This window comes from Scomber scombrus, chromosome 4, assembly GCF_963691925.1.
Source record: "Scomber scombrus chromosome 4, fScoSco1.1, whole genome shotgun sequence".
Taxonomy (NCBI): domain Eukaryota; kingdom Metazoa; phylum Chordata; class Actinopteri; order Scombriformes; family Scombridae; genus Scomber; species Scomber scombrus.
In genome coordinates this window covers 25,958,757-25,972,818 of record NC_084973.1, presented here as the reverse complement: position 1 = coordinate 25,972,818, position 14,062 = coordinate 25,958,757, and positions in this window count along the sequence as shown.

The window sequence follows — 14,062 nt, the reverse complement described above, 5'->3', positions numbered from 1 at the left end:
TAATTTTGCCTCACAACAAGAAATTAATGTGCCTAGTCTGAGCCTTTCTGTGTGTAGTGTGTATATTCTCCTCAGGCCTTCTCCAGCAACCTTCACTAAACCTTCAACAGCATTATGTTCACCAAACGCAGTCCTAATTCCAAAACCCTTTTCTCTTTAAAGGTAAAAAGTGAGGCATATTGTTTTAAAATACAAACAATGAAATCTAACCCCTTTCTTGCTATATACCTGCATAATTCCTACAGGAGTCCTTCACAAATGCAATTTTCTGCATAACCAGCTAAACCGTGCTTTGTTAGAAATAAGAGAATTTAAAAAAAAGACAGTCAGTTTTATGATAATATGCCTAATAAGCTCTACACTACAATGTATGACCACTGCTGTTATTTCCATATTTTTTTCACCTGGTTGATAACTTTTGTAATTAGAGCCTCTGTTGCTTAGCACTTGTAGAGTGTCTTGAAAAGCCCTTTGACAGTGTTATCAATCCATTTGAAACAAGTCAGCCAGAGATTTTAACCATGGCACAAATATTAGCTTTAATAGCCAGCTAGCAACTCTGCCAGGATTAGCTGTCATCTCAGATGCCAAAATTTACAGACAGCAGCTAGAAATGAAAGGTTTGCTTTTGTCTACCTATGACAGCAATCAAGGCCCCATTTATTTCAAAAATGACTAAGAATTTCAAGAGTTAAATCTGCCACTGTTATCATTTTAAACTGCATGTGTGTAGTGCAAGAACAAATAGTTTGACATAGGAGTAGCAACAGTAACTAAGGCAAGCTAGGCTTATTGAATGTTCAGTTCTCTGTAGGTGTGAATGTAAGTGAGAATAGTTGTACTGTATGTCAGCCATGTGATAGCCTGGCAGCTGATGCAGGGCGCCTCTCTCCTGCAACCCTGCACTGGATAAGAGAGTGAAGATAATGGATGAATGTGATTTTCAACATGACTATATAGTCTTTTGGAAAGTTGCTTTTTAATTGTAAACGTTGAACAAATGATTAACATGCTCAACAAGCACAAATATTAATGTTTCAGCTTGCATAGTGCCCTGTCTTGGATCTGAGATGTGTGTGTGTGTGTGTGTGTGTGTGTGTGTGTGTGTGTGTGTGTGTGTGTGTGTGTGTGTGTGTGTGTGTGTGTGTGTGTGTCTGTGCGCTATCCTTCAAATTACTGCCATGAGCGATGATAGAATAGCATCAAATGAGTTCAGCTGGCCTTCCTTGGTCAATATCAAGAGAATAATAAATTAGCTTTCTAAATTTAATGTCAATGCAACGTAAGCTGCATTAGTAGCAGTATTAATGATGTCTTGGGGCACATTATGAGTCAGACTGTTTTCTTTTTTTAACATCAATCTTGTATCACAGAACAGAGACAAACTCATGAATCCTGAAGGGGTTGACTGGGCGTTAAGGTGCACTTTATGAGGTGAAGCATTCTGATGAATTTGGAAGGTGGATCATCTCCTCTGTTTTAAGATTTATCGTTGGAGTCAGACCTTACGTAGCACAAAGACAAAGGGAAAGCTGGGACAAGAGCTTCACAGAACAAACTAAACTTATCGCTTAAAGATTTTATTGACAATGTCTTCTGGACAGTAGAACAAACCCAAATGTTTCACAAAAAACACAAACTTTATAACAAGGCCTGCAAATTGTAATTCATTGACATTCAGTTGAACAGCAGAAACTAAATAATTTCTGGAAGGGTAGAAAAATTTTATAAACTTTACTGTACAAATTATACAAATGAAGCTCCGTTACAAGCTTGAATGATCGATATGCCATTTCGAGTAAGGGCAGCAGTTGATGTTATCATGGGGATGATGATGATGGTGATGGTCATGAAGAAGATGATGGTGAGCTTTCATTGATGATCAGGTTGAAGAAGTGATTTGTCAAAATCAAAGTCAGGAACCTGGAAGGGAAGAAACATCATGGTGTTGCAGTAGCAAAGCATTTTAGGTACAAAATGACAACAAAAGAGGAATAAAATTGATGTGGTTTACAGAGGGATGAGCCCTGGACAAAAATACTTCTCCTATACAGCACACAGTATCTATTCAAAGACTGAAAGCAGATTCAGAGCACATTTGAATCAGCAATATCAGCATGAATCAAAATATAGACCAGTTGTGAGCGGTTGTCATCAGAAAGGAGGTTATACTGTATTGTATATTTAGTTCATCTTAATTCCCTCTTAGAAAAGCTACTTGCATTTCAAATCATCATGTACACTCTCAAGTTTTCACTTCTTAACGGAGATAGTGTCAGGTTTTATACCTTCCCAATCAAAAACAAACTTACAAAACAATTGAAAAGCCCTTTCGGTACACTCCCTTGTATAACAGTCAAACTGAGAAGAGATCGAAGAGTTGTTTCTCCTGGCACCAAACGGCACAAAACAGACTTTACTGTCCTTCTCAAGAAATTCACATTTTGGGAAGTACGCACACTTATTCACTTTCATGCCAAGAGATAAACATAAAGATTGTTACCACTGTGCACTCAGTGTAGTATGTACCTAAAGCCAGCGGTTGGTTAGTTCTAGGTTAGCATAATGCCGCATTCAAGTCATTGTATTTACAAGACTTCGATTTGCAAATAGTGTTCAAGCCGACTTCAAGTTGTAATTACGACTGGCGAAATAGGATTTTTCAAAAAGAAGCTGTGTCGACACAATAACACGGAAATACTTGCAGCAATTACATTGGGGCACCTAACACCAGTCAAAGTCTGTCGTTCACAGTGGTTAAATCCTTATGTAATGGATAAAGTGTTAGAGTATTGTTAACCATTACTTGACCAAGGCCAAAATCATACAAACGTCTTGAGTTGTCTAATGATGTGAACACTTGCACATCGTAAACATGGCACTCTTTCCCATGTATGGGGTGAATGTGGCATAAAGACAGGGAACAAGAGGAAACAGCTTGCCTGGCTCGGTCCAATGTTTAAAAAATTCACCTGTCAGCACCACTAAGGCTCATTAATTATTATATCTCCTTTGTTTCATTTGTTCAGTAACTGAAGTGTAAATGGCAATTTGCTGTTAATAGGTAAGTTTAGAAATGCTGGATGGTGGATTTAAAAAAAACAAATTTTGTTCAAAGCTGTTTCCTACTGTCTCCAATCTAAATTAAGCTAACCAGCTGCTGGCCATAATTCCACATCAACTATTAACAAGAAAGTGAATGAGCATATTTCCCAAATTGTGAAACTATTCCATTAAAGCTAATAGGATCTTTAAAGTTATTACGAGGAACTTTTAACTGGTTATGAAACAGTCTCATGATGCCTCTGATGCCCTCATATGACCTATAAGCAAACAAGGCCATCAGCGAGAAGATTGATTATCTCTACGTTAGTTATTCTAAACACCTGTCACCGGGTTGGATTCTTTGCAAAATCAGATGAAACAATTTACAGCATGCAGACAAGAACAGCCTATGTCCATTTTACATGTAGCATTGTAGCATCAGCGAGTACAAAGATGTTACTAGGACAGGGGGATTTTGTCTTTGTTTAAACATTAAAGTTAAAGTTAGACTTGTTGTTAGCTTCCCAACTCATTAAAAAAAAATTAAAAATTAAAAAAGAGAGAGAGAGGGCGACAGCAGTGGTGGTTGAGCAAGCTAGAGATTGAATGAAGAGAGTTAGCAGCAGTGTAGCATGAACAAAGGAGTGAATCTGAGAAATAAAGAGTTTTTCTCTCATTGTTTCACAGCGGTTATATTATAACGCCCAAATGACACCCACACCTCTGCACACCTCCACACAACCCTGCGGGAAGGTATCTCTTTGTCAGATTTGGTGTGAATGCAGCCTTACATGTCACCTTGGCATATGAATGGTACTAAAACAACTTTACTTCACATCATCATATTACAATTAGCAATCTTACACAAATACTGCCACAAATAGACACTTGTCGCTATGCATCCTGCAAACAGCTGTTTGAAAATACTTAGCTTCTTTCTTTCACTCACTTCCAAAACAAATGCATATGCCAGCCAAGATCTTTACGACACAAGGCGGTGGTGCTCATGGGAAATGCAGTCTTCATTCTGGGGAAAAAATACTGCTTTTATCCACAAAACACATCGCTGAAATCAACACAAAATGAAAGTTCCTTGTAGTAACTTTAATTTTTTATCTTTTTGCACATTTAAAGTGAGTTTTCTATGAAATCCCAGGCTCCTGCATGCATCAAGCTCATATATATCCATACAATTCCTGCAGCCTGTCATTGAATCTTGAACAACTCTTTGTAGCAAAATAAACATCTTTGCATTCACTCATCTGCATGGAATCATCTGCATTTGTCATGGAAAGCTGGTTTTCCACGGATGACTGTGTGGCACGATACAGTACTTGTGTGACCTGAAAATATTTTGTTGAGCTAGAGGGAATTAGGCAAGCAGGGGAGCCGAGAACAGCTCATTTTGCAGGCTAGTGCTGGCTTTCTTCTTCAGTGAATTATGTGGTTTTTATTCCATCCCCCTTTTTGATGTTCTGCCACTGTGTTTGATCTCAACAGGCCCTTATTGGCCAAGTGTATGTAGGAAGGTTAAGAGGAATTGCAGAGAAATGGGTCTAACGGGGTTTGTCCTCTGCCCACACTGTGTACACTCATACAGGAGGCAGAGATTCATTTTCTAAAAAGAACTGTTTTAAAACAGCAGGAGAGTTAGGATATGACTTTTAAATATTTGACCAGTGTGGTCATATTTGTGTTGTGATCAAAACTGTTCAAAAGTGTGGTCAAATTAGTTTTGTTTCCTTCCCATTACACATTTACATGCCCATCAAAAATGACAATAATGTGAGCAAGGCAAAGTATGTGTGAATATCACACTCTGATGTCAAAACATCTTTTCCCCTGGTTCTGAAAGTGAACATGTAATGATTTTTTTTTCTGATAGACAATAAATGACTCACAATTCGAGTACTTCTACAGCTTGGATCACCATGTAACTCTCCTGGTTGGAATAATCATTGGCATAAACTGCGTTAGAAAATCTAGTTCAATGGTACAAGGGGTAGCAGTTAACTACAGCTCTCAAGGTGCATTTCAGCATGAAGCAGCTAAACACTTAAATTGGGTTACATACAGCTCTAACAGCGGGCAAAGGCTAAAGATTACAAGTTATTAAAACACTGATATTACAGTCTGCAGTGTGAGTCACTTCAGTTTTTATTTCTGGGTCACTTCTGAGTGAATTCAGCAATTTTGGTGTTGTGTTTTGTTTACAACTTCAACAACCAAGCGTTTTGAATTACCACTGTGATTTGCGCCTCTGACGGCTACTACAATAGGTACTGTATTAGTCTTAGCTGTCCATCATACCAAAATCATGGGAAAAAAGTGATTTCTCTGCAACAAAATGGAAATAATTGAAACTAATGGTCATAATATAAACCTATAAGACTGTTACAGTCATGTGTTAGAGTCATGTGTTTCTTTGTGATCTAATATTGAAGATATGGTTAAAGAAAATGTTGAAATGGGAAAACAGAATGGGGTCGTATACGAGCTGACATGTTTCTTCATTATAATAAACATAGGTAACACACAAGTCCGCAGCTAGTCCCCCAACAAATGCACTATTTACACCTGTTGAGTGACTTTTGCACTCCACTCCGCCCTGCTATTTTAGGAAATAATTAAAAAAAAACAAATTGTAAAAATGAAACCAGACCCATTTGTACGATTTACATTTTCAATAGTGGTTCACTGGGGAACTGAAGCCAGTCTTAGCTGACATTGGGTGAGAGTTGGAGGACACCCTGAACAGGTTGTCAGTCAATCACATGGCTGACATATAGTCTAATGACAGACACATGTTCACACTCACATTCACACCTATGGCCAATTTAGAGTCACCAATTAAGCCTAGCTACATGAGAACAGCTGGTCGGTGGGTTCTAACCTAGAAACTTCCAGCTGTGAGGCAACAGTGCTAACCACTGCAGAGGATATGTGGTAAACAAAATGGATCTTCAATAGGAACAAATGGGCTTTGGGCTGAAAGCCAGAGAGACGGTAGAGAAGACGTAAAGTATTGACAAACGGACTAATGTGTTGTTGGTTTTGGCTTTTTCATGGGATTTCTCGCCAATAAAAAACATATATACATATACAAATAAAATAAATATAAAATTAAAGCCAGTCTTATCCTATGATGCCAGCAACACATATGAAAAATAATAGTAGTAAATCTTCTAGAGGTCAGTTTAAAACATCGACAGTGTGATGTAGAGCACATACAGTAAACATCTCCCATGTATCATTCATGTTTGTATCATGTGCTTTGCCAGGAGCTTTTAGAAAAATTCCTCATGTTAAAAAATAAAGTCACCTATTTCCAGGTGTAATGATTGAGTGTTCTTCACTTTGTTGGAGAGATTAAGAACTTGTCATGTAAAATTGCAGCTCATATGTCAAAATTGACAGCTGGACAGGGAGAATATTAAGAAAGCCCTTCAACAATCAGAGTCGGAGTAAGAGTGACACCATTATAATTACATCACTCAAGTAAATTGTGTTATTAACTGGATTGGTCAAAGTATGAAACCATGTCAGTGACTTAATCAGACTCTTGCTTTGCTCACATTATTAGAAATGGTTGCATTATTGTGTAGATGTATGACTAGCCGAAACAAATAGATGGCAATCACATGGCAGAGTTGTTCTAATCCACCTATCCAAACATGGCCACGTTTACATTTTATTTTTGCAAAGGGTACAGTGAAGATGTACTACAGCCCTTGTTGTTACTGTGGCCAGACCAATCCTGAATCAGGCCCTCTCTGGAGACCACGGTCAAATTCACAGAAGAAGTTTGCAGTTGATGTTGCTTCAAGTGCTCTCGCCAATGAGTGGACAGGGAGGTGAATGTTTGATACTCAATCGTAATTAGCATATCATAATCAGGAAGATAGATTCCCTAAACAAATGAAAACATGCCTTGAATTTCTGTAAAGGTTGCAGGTGTATATAAAGATAAAAGTGGACTGGTTTTTGATTACCATTAGAGAGATGTTAAATGCATACTCAAAACTGTCAAGGACAAATAGTTGAGTCTATTAAATTGGCACTTTAGTAAAATGTTCACCTTTTAAAATACTGAAGCATGTTCTCTTTATTTTTATTGCATAGCCTTGAGGTCATTAAACATGTACATGTGGGGGAAGAGTTTGAATATTGTATTAGCTCATTGTCTCGCACCAACACACGCATACAAATATTCTGTCCTATCACTGGTATTTTAGTGCCTGTGTAATTTGCTCAAACAGCATGCACACTGTGATACACAAAAAGCAAACTCCTCATAGAAAAATAAAACTCCCATTCATTGCACTTGATGCAAATATGAATAGAGATATTTCAAACATTTGTCTTGCGGGTACAGGGTTTTTTGGAATTCATTTAACTTTTCTTCACTCACTGGGAAGAGATTAATTTGTCAGCCCAGACAAATGGGTGTGCCAATTTCTAAGTTAGTAGACTATGTAATAGAATCAATTAAACCAAGATATTCTCATTGGAAGGTTTGATTCCCTCCACCAGCATTTTGTATCCCCCAATCTTCTCTCACAGGAAATGAGTTGTTCGAGCTTGACCAATGAAGTCGAGAAGCTTGGTTCAGATTTATATGTGAATGTGAGACTAAACATCTTTGATATAACTGGTGATTTTCTATATTTTTCTTGTTGTCAGCAAATCTTGTGTGACGAGCCAAACCAACAATTAGTTATTGGGCCAGATGCAAGAATATGTTCGTATTTTTCTTCTTAAATCTGTCGTACTTTTCTCGTGAGGCGGAATTTACGAGTGAGCCACGTGGGATTCACCAAACACTCGTATCACCAGGAAACAGTCGTAAATGACCTTCGTAAACATGATGAATCCCACCTGTTCTAAATGAACGCGCGTTCCCGAGAATAGTAAATTAACATGAATGACGCCCCCAAAATACCATATAAGGTCAGACGACCGGCAGGTTGTGGAGAAGCTCCATTCATGAAAATGGCACTAAAGACTAAGAATAAGAACTTTATGAGCTCTCAGACTGAGGCCCCGCTCTCAGAAATAGATCAACAGAAACACATATTATTATTTAGTGTGTTAGTGGTGGAATTAAAGGTCCTGAGAAAGACAAAGAATGAGGAAAAATGACCCGTGCTGTGAACGCTGTCTCAGCTGTTGCGCGCAGCATCACAGAAATAAAAACAAAAATGACTGAACATGAATTATGCCAGGGGATGTCATCAGCCAGGGAGTTAAACTATTACTTCGATAAGCAATATTTCAATTAAATGAATAACAGTTATAAATTAGTCAGTTTATATTGTGGAAAAGTAACTGTGGACAAGTCGCTTTGTAGTTTCGGCCGCTAATATTTATATTGTACGCTTGCATTATATCATATTTTCAATTGTCAATTCAAATGACTGATATATCTACCTAAATTGTTAAATAGCCTACTTCTTTATACTAAATAGCCTAATTATTTAACAAACAGAGTAATGTCATCATGATTATGGATTCAGAAGTGCAATTTAATGAACGGGACATAGTATACACTTTCCCCCCCTTCTCTACATCCCCTGAAGTTCACACCCATTACTCAGGGGTCTCTAAAATACTGACAATATAATAATCGCTCAGCCTGCGGATCGACATTATTCATTTCTCTGTTAAGTGGTAGTCAGCATACAGTGATGTTAAAAAGAAAATCCAAGTCAGTTGATTCTGAAGCTCAACTGCTGATGTTACACCTGCTGCCGGATTGCTGTCAGCACAGACCTAACACCCTGGATGACAACGCAGGTCAAGCCGGCAGAAGAAGTTGGAGATGAGGGTACCCGTGTGGAGGTGTTATGTGTTCATTAAGTGATTATTATATCTTGCTTATAGTATATGATGTCAACCCCCCCCCCCCTGAAAAAAGTGGAGTTCCCCCAAAAGACGTTGGCACACTGCCATTAGACAATTAGACAGTAACAGTCGTGTTTTATTGCTTTGGAGGACTGCAGGTTGGTTGTGCGTGAGAGGTACGACAGGTCTGCATCACTCGTACATTTTGTTCGTACCTAAGATAAAATCCAAAATACGAGGAAATTGGTGAATGCAGCAAATCCTCGTAAATCACTCGTACGCATGGTTTAAGGACGAATCTGTGCGTACGAGTGGTTCTTGCATCTGGCCCATTGTGTGTGTATCCAAAACCTGATATATCTCATTCTTCTGTGCTATAAATCTCTGTTATGAGTACTTTAAAAAGTATAAAAGGTTGTGATATATGGCAGAACAAGCCAGTGAAGCACTAACAGAACCATGTTTCTGGGCATGCACAGAGGTATCTGTCTTACACGAAACTACTCCCCAGAGACTGAAAATGTATTGTTAGCTTTTGGAGCCGTTTTTGGAGTCATGGTTTCCATGTCCATAGTTTTTGTGGCTTAAGAACATGTAATTTACATGTTTTTAATAGTTTTTGGACAACAACAGAAGTCTATGGCACATCAGGCTTTGGATACAAAATTAATACTTAAGATAGTTGGTTTAGCTCTGTGCATGTGATTTGTTGACATTAAGAAAAGTATAGAAAATCCAAATGCCATAACATTTAACAATTTCTTTCTGAAAAAGTTAAAAGAGTCACTGAGACACAAGAGTGTGTACACAGATAATCCTACATGATATGCATTGGCTTTTCAGTTAACATCAACTGTGAATATCTCCTTATTCAGAGATTCTCTGATTCAAACTTTGAGCTTAACTGTTTAAAAAAAGAAGAAGAAGATACTTATCCCTTAATAACTACTGTTGCTGAGATGCCCTGGAACAAGGCACTTAACCTTCCCGACTGTGTAGATGCAGCTACTTAGTGGCCACAAGTACCGTAGAAGACTGTGGCTGTGCTGGGCAGCTTGCAGATCTGAATGTCTTTGCAGCTGTGTGAATGTGTTGCATTAATTCAGCTGCACAAGGTTCCAAGTGTCATGTAATTTTAGTAAGAAAAAAGTCTGTTTGAGAAAAAAAAATACAATTGTGCAGTGGACAGTAATGTATATGTAATGCATTATTTGGTAAAGTAAAAGGAAATGCACATTTTCAAGCACAATGGCCATACTTCGCTGTCCTGTGATCTCCAACTCACGAGGATTCATGGTTTGAAAGAAAGCTTCCTACCTCTTAGCCCAATAAAACCCAGTGAGAAAATATTGAATTTTGGATTCAAATATTCCATTACAATGTGGCAAAGCTTAAAACAATAACAGAGCATTTTTCTTAAATCATTACAAGTTGATGCTTTGGAGATATAAGGTTTTCACAGGATAGCGACCAAATTTATACCGTCAAAATAATTCATTTGCATACTTTGCATATATAAAAGTTGTTATTAACTGTTTCATTGGATGAACTCTTGTGAAAATGTCTCAGGGGCTCCCTAAAAAAAGATGAGAACGGTTGCACAGTCATGGTACTGAAAACATACTTGGAGCTGAAGATGAGTTGCAGCATGGCGTGAATGGCATTGTATGCATGTCATTGAAATTCCTTAACAGAAAGACAAGGGTGTGGTTTTGGGGAAGGGCTTCAGGCATAGAGCTGAGAAAGGCCTCTCTGTTTGAAAGTCTGCGGCGTGTTTGTCACCCACTCTGGCAAAGTGGGCCAATACTAACCACTAAAGGGTCCAATCAGGCATTTGGGGAAAGATGTATGTGTTAGAGCTGGAGCAAAAAGGAAGAGCAGGGGAGTGGGGAGGGTTGTGGAAGCAGGGTGGGGCAAGAGAGGGTGGGTGGGTGGCAGTGCAGGCGGGCAGGCGGTGGAGCAGATATGAGCAGAGCTGAGGACGAGCTTCACGCAAAGACACAGTCCCATCGATGCCTCCGTTACAGCCTGGAGCAGGAAGGGGGAGGGAAGGAAAACAGAAACAACATTAAATTGGAAGCCGTCTTAACACACAGCCCTGCAGGACACCACACTGTTAACAGGCTATGTTCAAACAGAAGGTTCAACAATGCAGAAATTCAATGTCAAACCCATTCCCAAATTGTATTCCAGGGGTTTTTAATTTCGCCAGTCCAAGAATGACAGTGAACAATAAAGGGAAATGAATGGAAGTGAAAGCATGCGTGAATAGGACATGCTGACACAGAAATTGTCATGATGAATTGGAAAAACGTTCATGTTTCTGGTGGGTTTCTAGCTAGTTTCTAGCATATTATCATGACAAAAAATGATTGTACTTTCAAACCACACAAGAGACTCAATCAGCTTCCCTCTATGAGCTATGGCATCCACATAAGAAGACAAACTTTCCTGCCAAAGTTAGAAAAGTTTTTGGTTGTTTTCACATTAGTCACCTCTGTGTGTGTTTTTTTAAGTGGGCAGGGCTCAGTTGGGAAATCGGTGATGCCATGTACGTCTGTGCAACAATCACAATTTGGCATTTGAATCAAAATCTGATGACACTTGTGGGGTTGTTTGCTTATATTGCCAGCGCACTCTGTCATATCTGCCAGGTTCAGTAACTTCTTGGAGTCCCTCTTGGAAGCACTTAAAGGATCAGTGTGTAACAAGTGTTTAGTGGCATCTAGCAGTGACATTGCAGAATGCAACCAACCAAATACCCCTCCCTTTCCAAAGGTGTAGGAGAATCTAACGTGGCTGAAAAACTCACGAAAAACACGAAAGGCCCTTTCAGCCAGTGTTTGGTTTGTCCATTTTGGGCTACTGTAGAAACATGGCAGTGCAACATGTAATTATACACTAATTGAAACTTAATTATGACTATTATATTCCATTTCTGCCAGGTCCATTCTATTAGATATCACTAAATCTTACACACTAGTCCTTTTACTACCTGTAAAACCTTAAACTTTCATTTTTACACATCAGTTGTATGTATTAGTGGTGGTGTTAGTCAGATTGTGTCCAGGTGTTTCCCCCTGCTTCCAATCTTTGCTAAGTTAAGCTAACAGGCTGCTAACTTTAGCTGTTTATTTGCCAGACATGTGAAAGTATGAATGTATCAATCTGCTCATATAATTATTGGTTGCAATATTTTCCAAAATGTCAAACTATTGCTTTAAACTATTTTTTATGGATGTTATGGAGATATCTCTTTTAGGGTCCCAAAGGTCAGATATTAATTTTTTGATATACATTTAAATATTTTCAAGTTATCTGACTACAGCTATTACTCACTAAATATATGCATAGATCACCAAAAATCCCAATTGTTCATATGACACATTAGGAAACCTCAAAATCTAGACCAGCTTTTAAAAAAGTATACAGTATTTTTCATCACATGCTGTGAAGACCAGTATGTACAACTTTACATCCAGGAAAACCACAATGGAACACATCTGAGTGAGACTGTCGTTGCACATTATCTGCCAGATGGGCCAGCATAGGGCCTGCTGGAGGGGGAAGACAGGGTCACATCCGCCATCCACTTGCATTATGTAAGATTTATTTTTGGGATGTACAGTTCAAACCAGTGTGGGTTTACATAGTTTAAGTAGTTGTCAGACAGTCAACCACTCTCACTTCTCAAATATGTCAGACAGCATGCTTCGCTGGGTGCAGTTATTCATTCAGTAAGATGTTTCCACCTGATTTGATAACGAGAGTATTTTTGGCAATAGTGTTAAGTGTATTTGCTCACTGAATCGGTCCAACAGCTGCGTGGGATTTATTGTGATGTACAGGTGTTGCCAGCATGTTTCTTAGCTTCAAGACTTAAAGGACAACTGTATAGGATTTAGTGGCATCTAGCAGTGAAGTTGCAGATTGCAACTAAGTGAACACCCCTTCCCTCACTCTCCCCTTCCAAGCACGTAGGAAAAGCAACAGTGGCCACAAAACTCTCTGTTCTGGGCTACTGTAGAAACCTTTCCTTCCTTTGGGCTCGGTAAAGATGAACCTTGAGGACTCTCTCTCTCTCTCTCTCTCTCTCTCTCTCTCTCTCTCTCTCTCTCTCTCTCTCTCTCTCTCTCTCTCTCTCTCTCTCCCCCCCCTATCTCCTCACTCTTTCTGTCTCTGTCTGTCTTCCAAACCTCTAGTCTAATGAAATACATCACCACCATAATAGGCCATGTGGGTGTCTTTAAATGAATAAAGAGAACCCCACAGTCCTTAGAGACTATGTGGCAGAGCTAATCTGCTGCTCTAAATTGGTTATTTTCACAGACGTTGTACTTTGTTTTTGCAGACTTACATCATGTTAGTGAAGGTGAACAACACAGGCATGATCTAATCAAGAACCTACAGGAAGAAGAAACTCTTATCATTTGTTATATGTCCTCAATGTGTGATGTTTGATGCATACTAGGATTTAGGATTTAGGATTAGATTTAAGCCATTAAATGATGCAGTGCTATGATTACTTTAGCTTTTGTATCTCTTTTTACACGTTTATGTGAACTGCCACGTAATGTGAGAGACTGTCTAAAAATATGCACTGTTATCTCTACATTTTAAGTGTGTTTCACCCCTTTCAGTGATGGACAGTTGTCTTACTCTGTCTTTGTGTGCAGCAGTTTGGTTTATGGATGGTATATTCCAATTCTGCCAAGTCTGTCCCACTATATGCCACTATATTCTACACACTGCATCTTTAACTATCTATTGGTGAGCTGCCAGATTCATGGAAAGGAACTCTTCTGCACATGTGTAGTGGTACCACATAAGCCAACTTTTTTATCTCTTGTCACAAAAGAGCAACTGTCTTTGGAGTGTGGTAACCACTTCTCATAATGCATCCACGAAGATAACATTTTAATCAACACATGTTGTGGCAGCTGTACATACTGGTCTATTGAGGCTGCTGTTAGCTGCCGATTGCCCCTTTGTGCCTCGTATAGGATGGCTCTTTCCCTTCATAGAATGTTTAATGGCTTGTGCAAAACACATTTACCAGTGATGTTTTGGAGAGCTGAAACTTTTCTGCAATTAAATTTAATTGAAATTCTACTGGAAACACCTCATTCCAGTATAATACGTCCACATTTAGCAGTGGCGTCTGATGTTATTT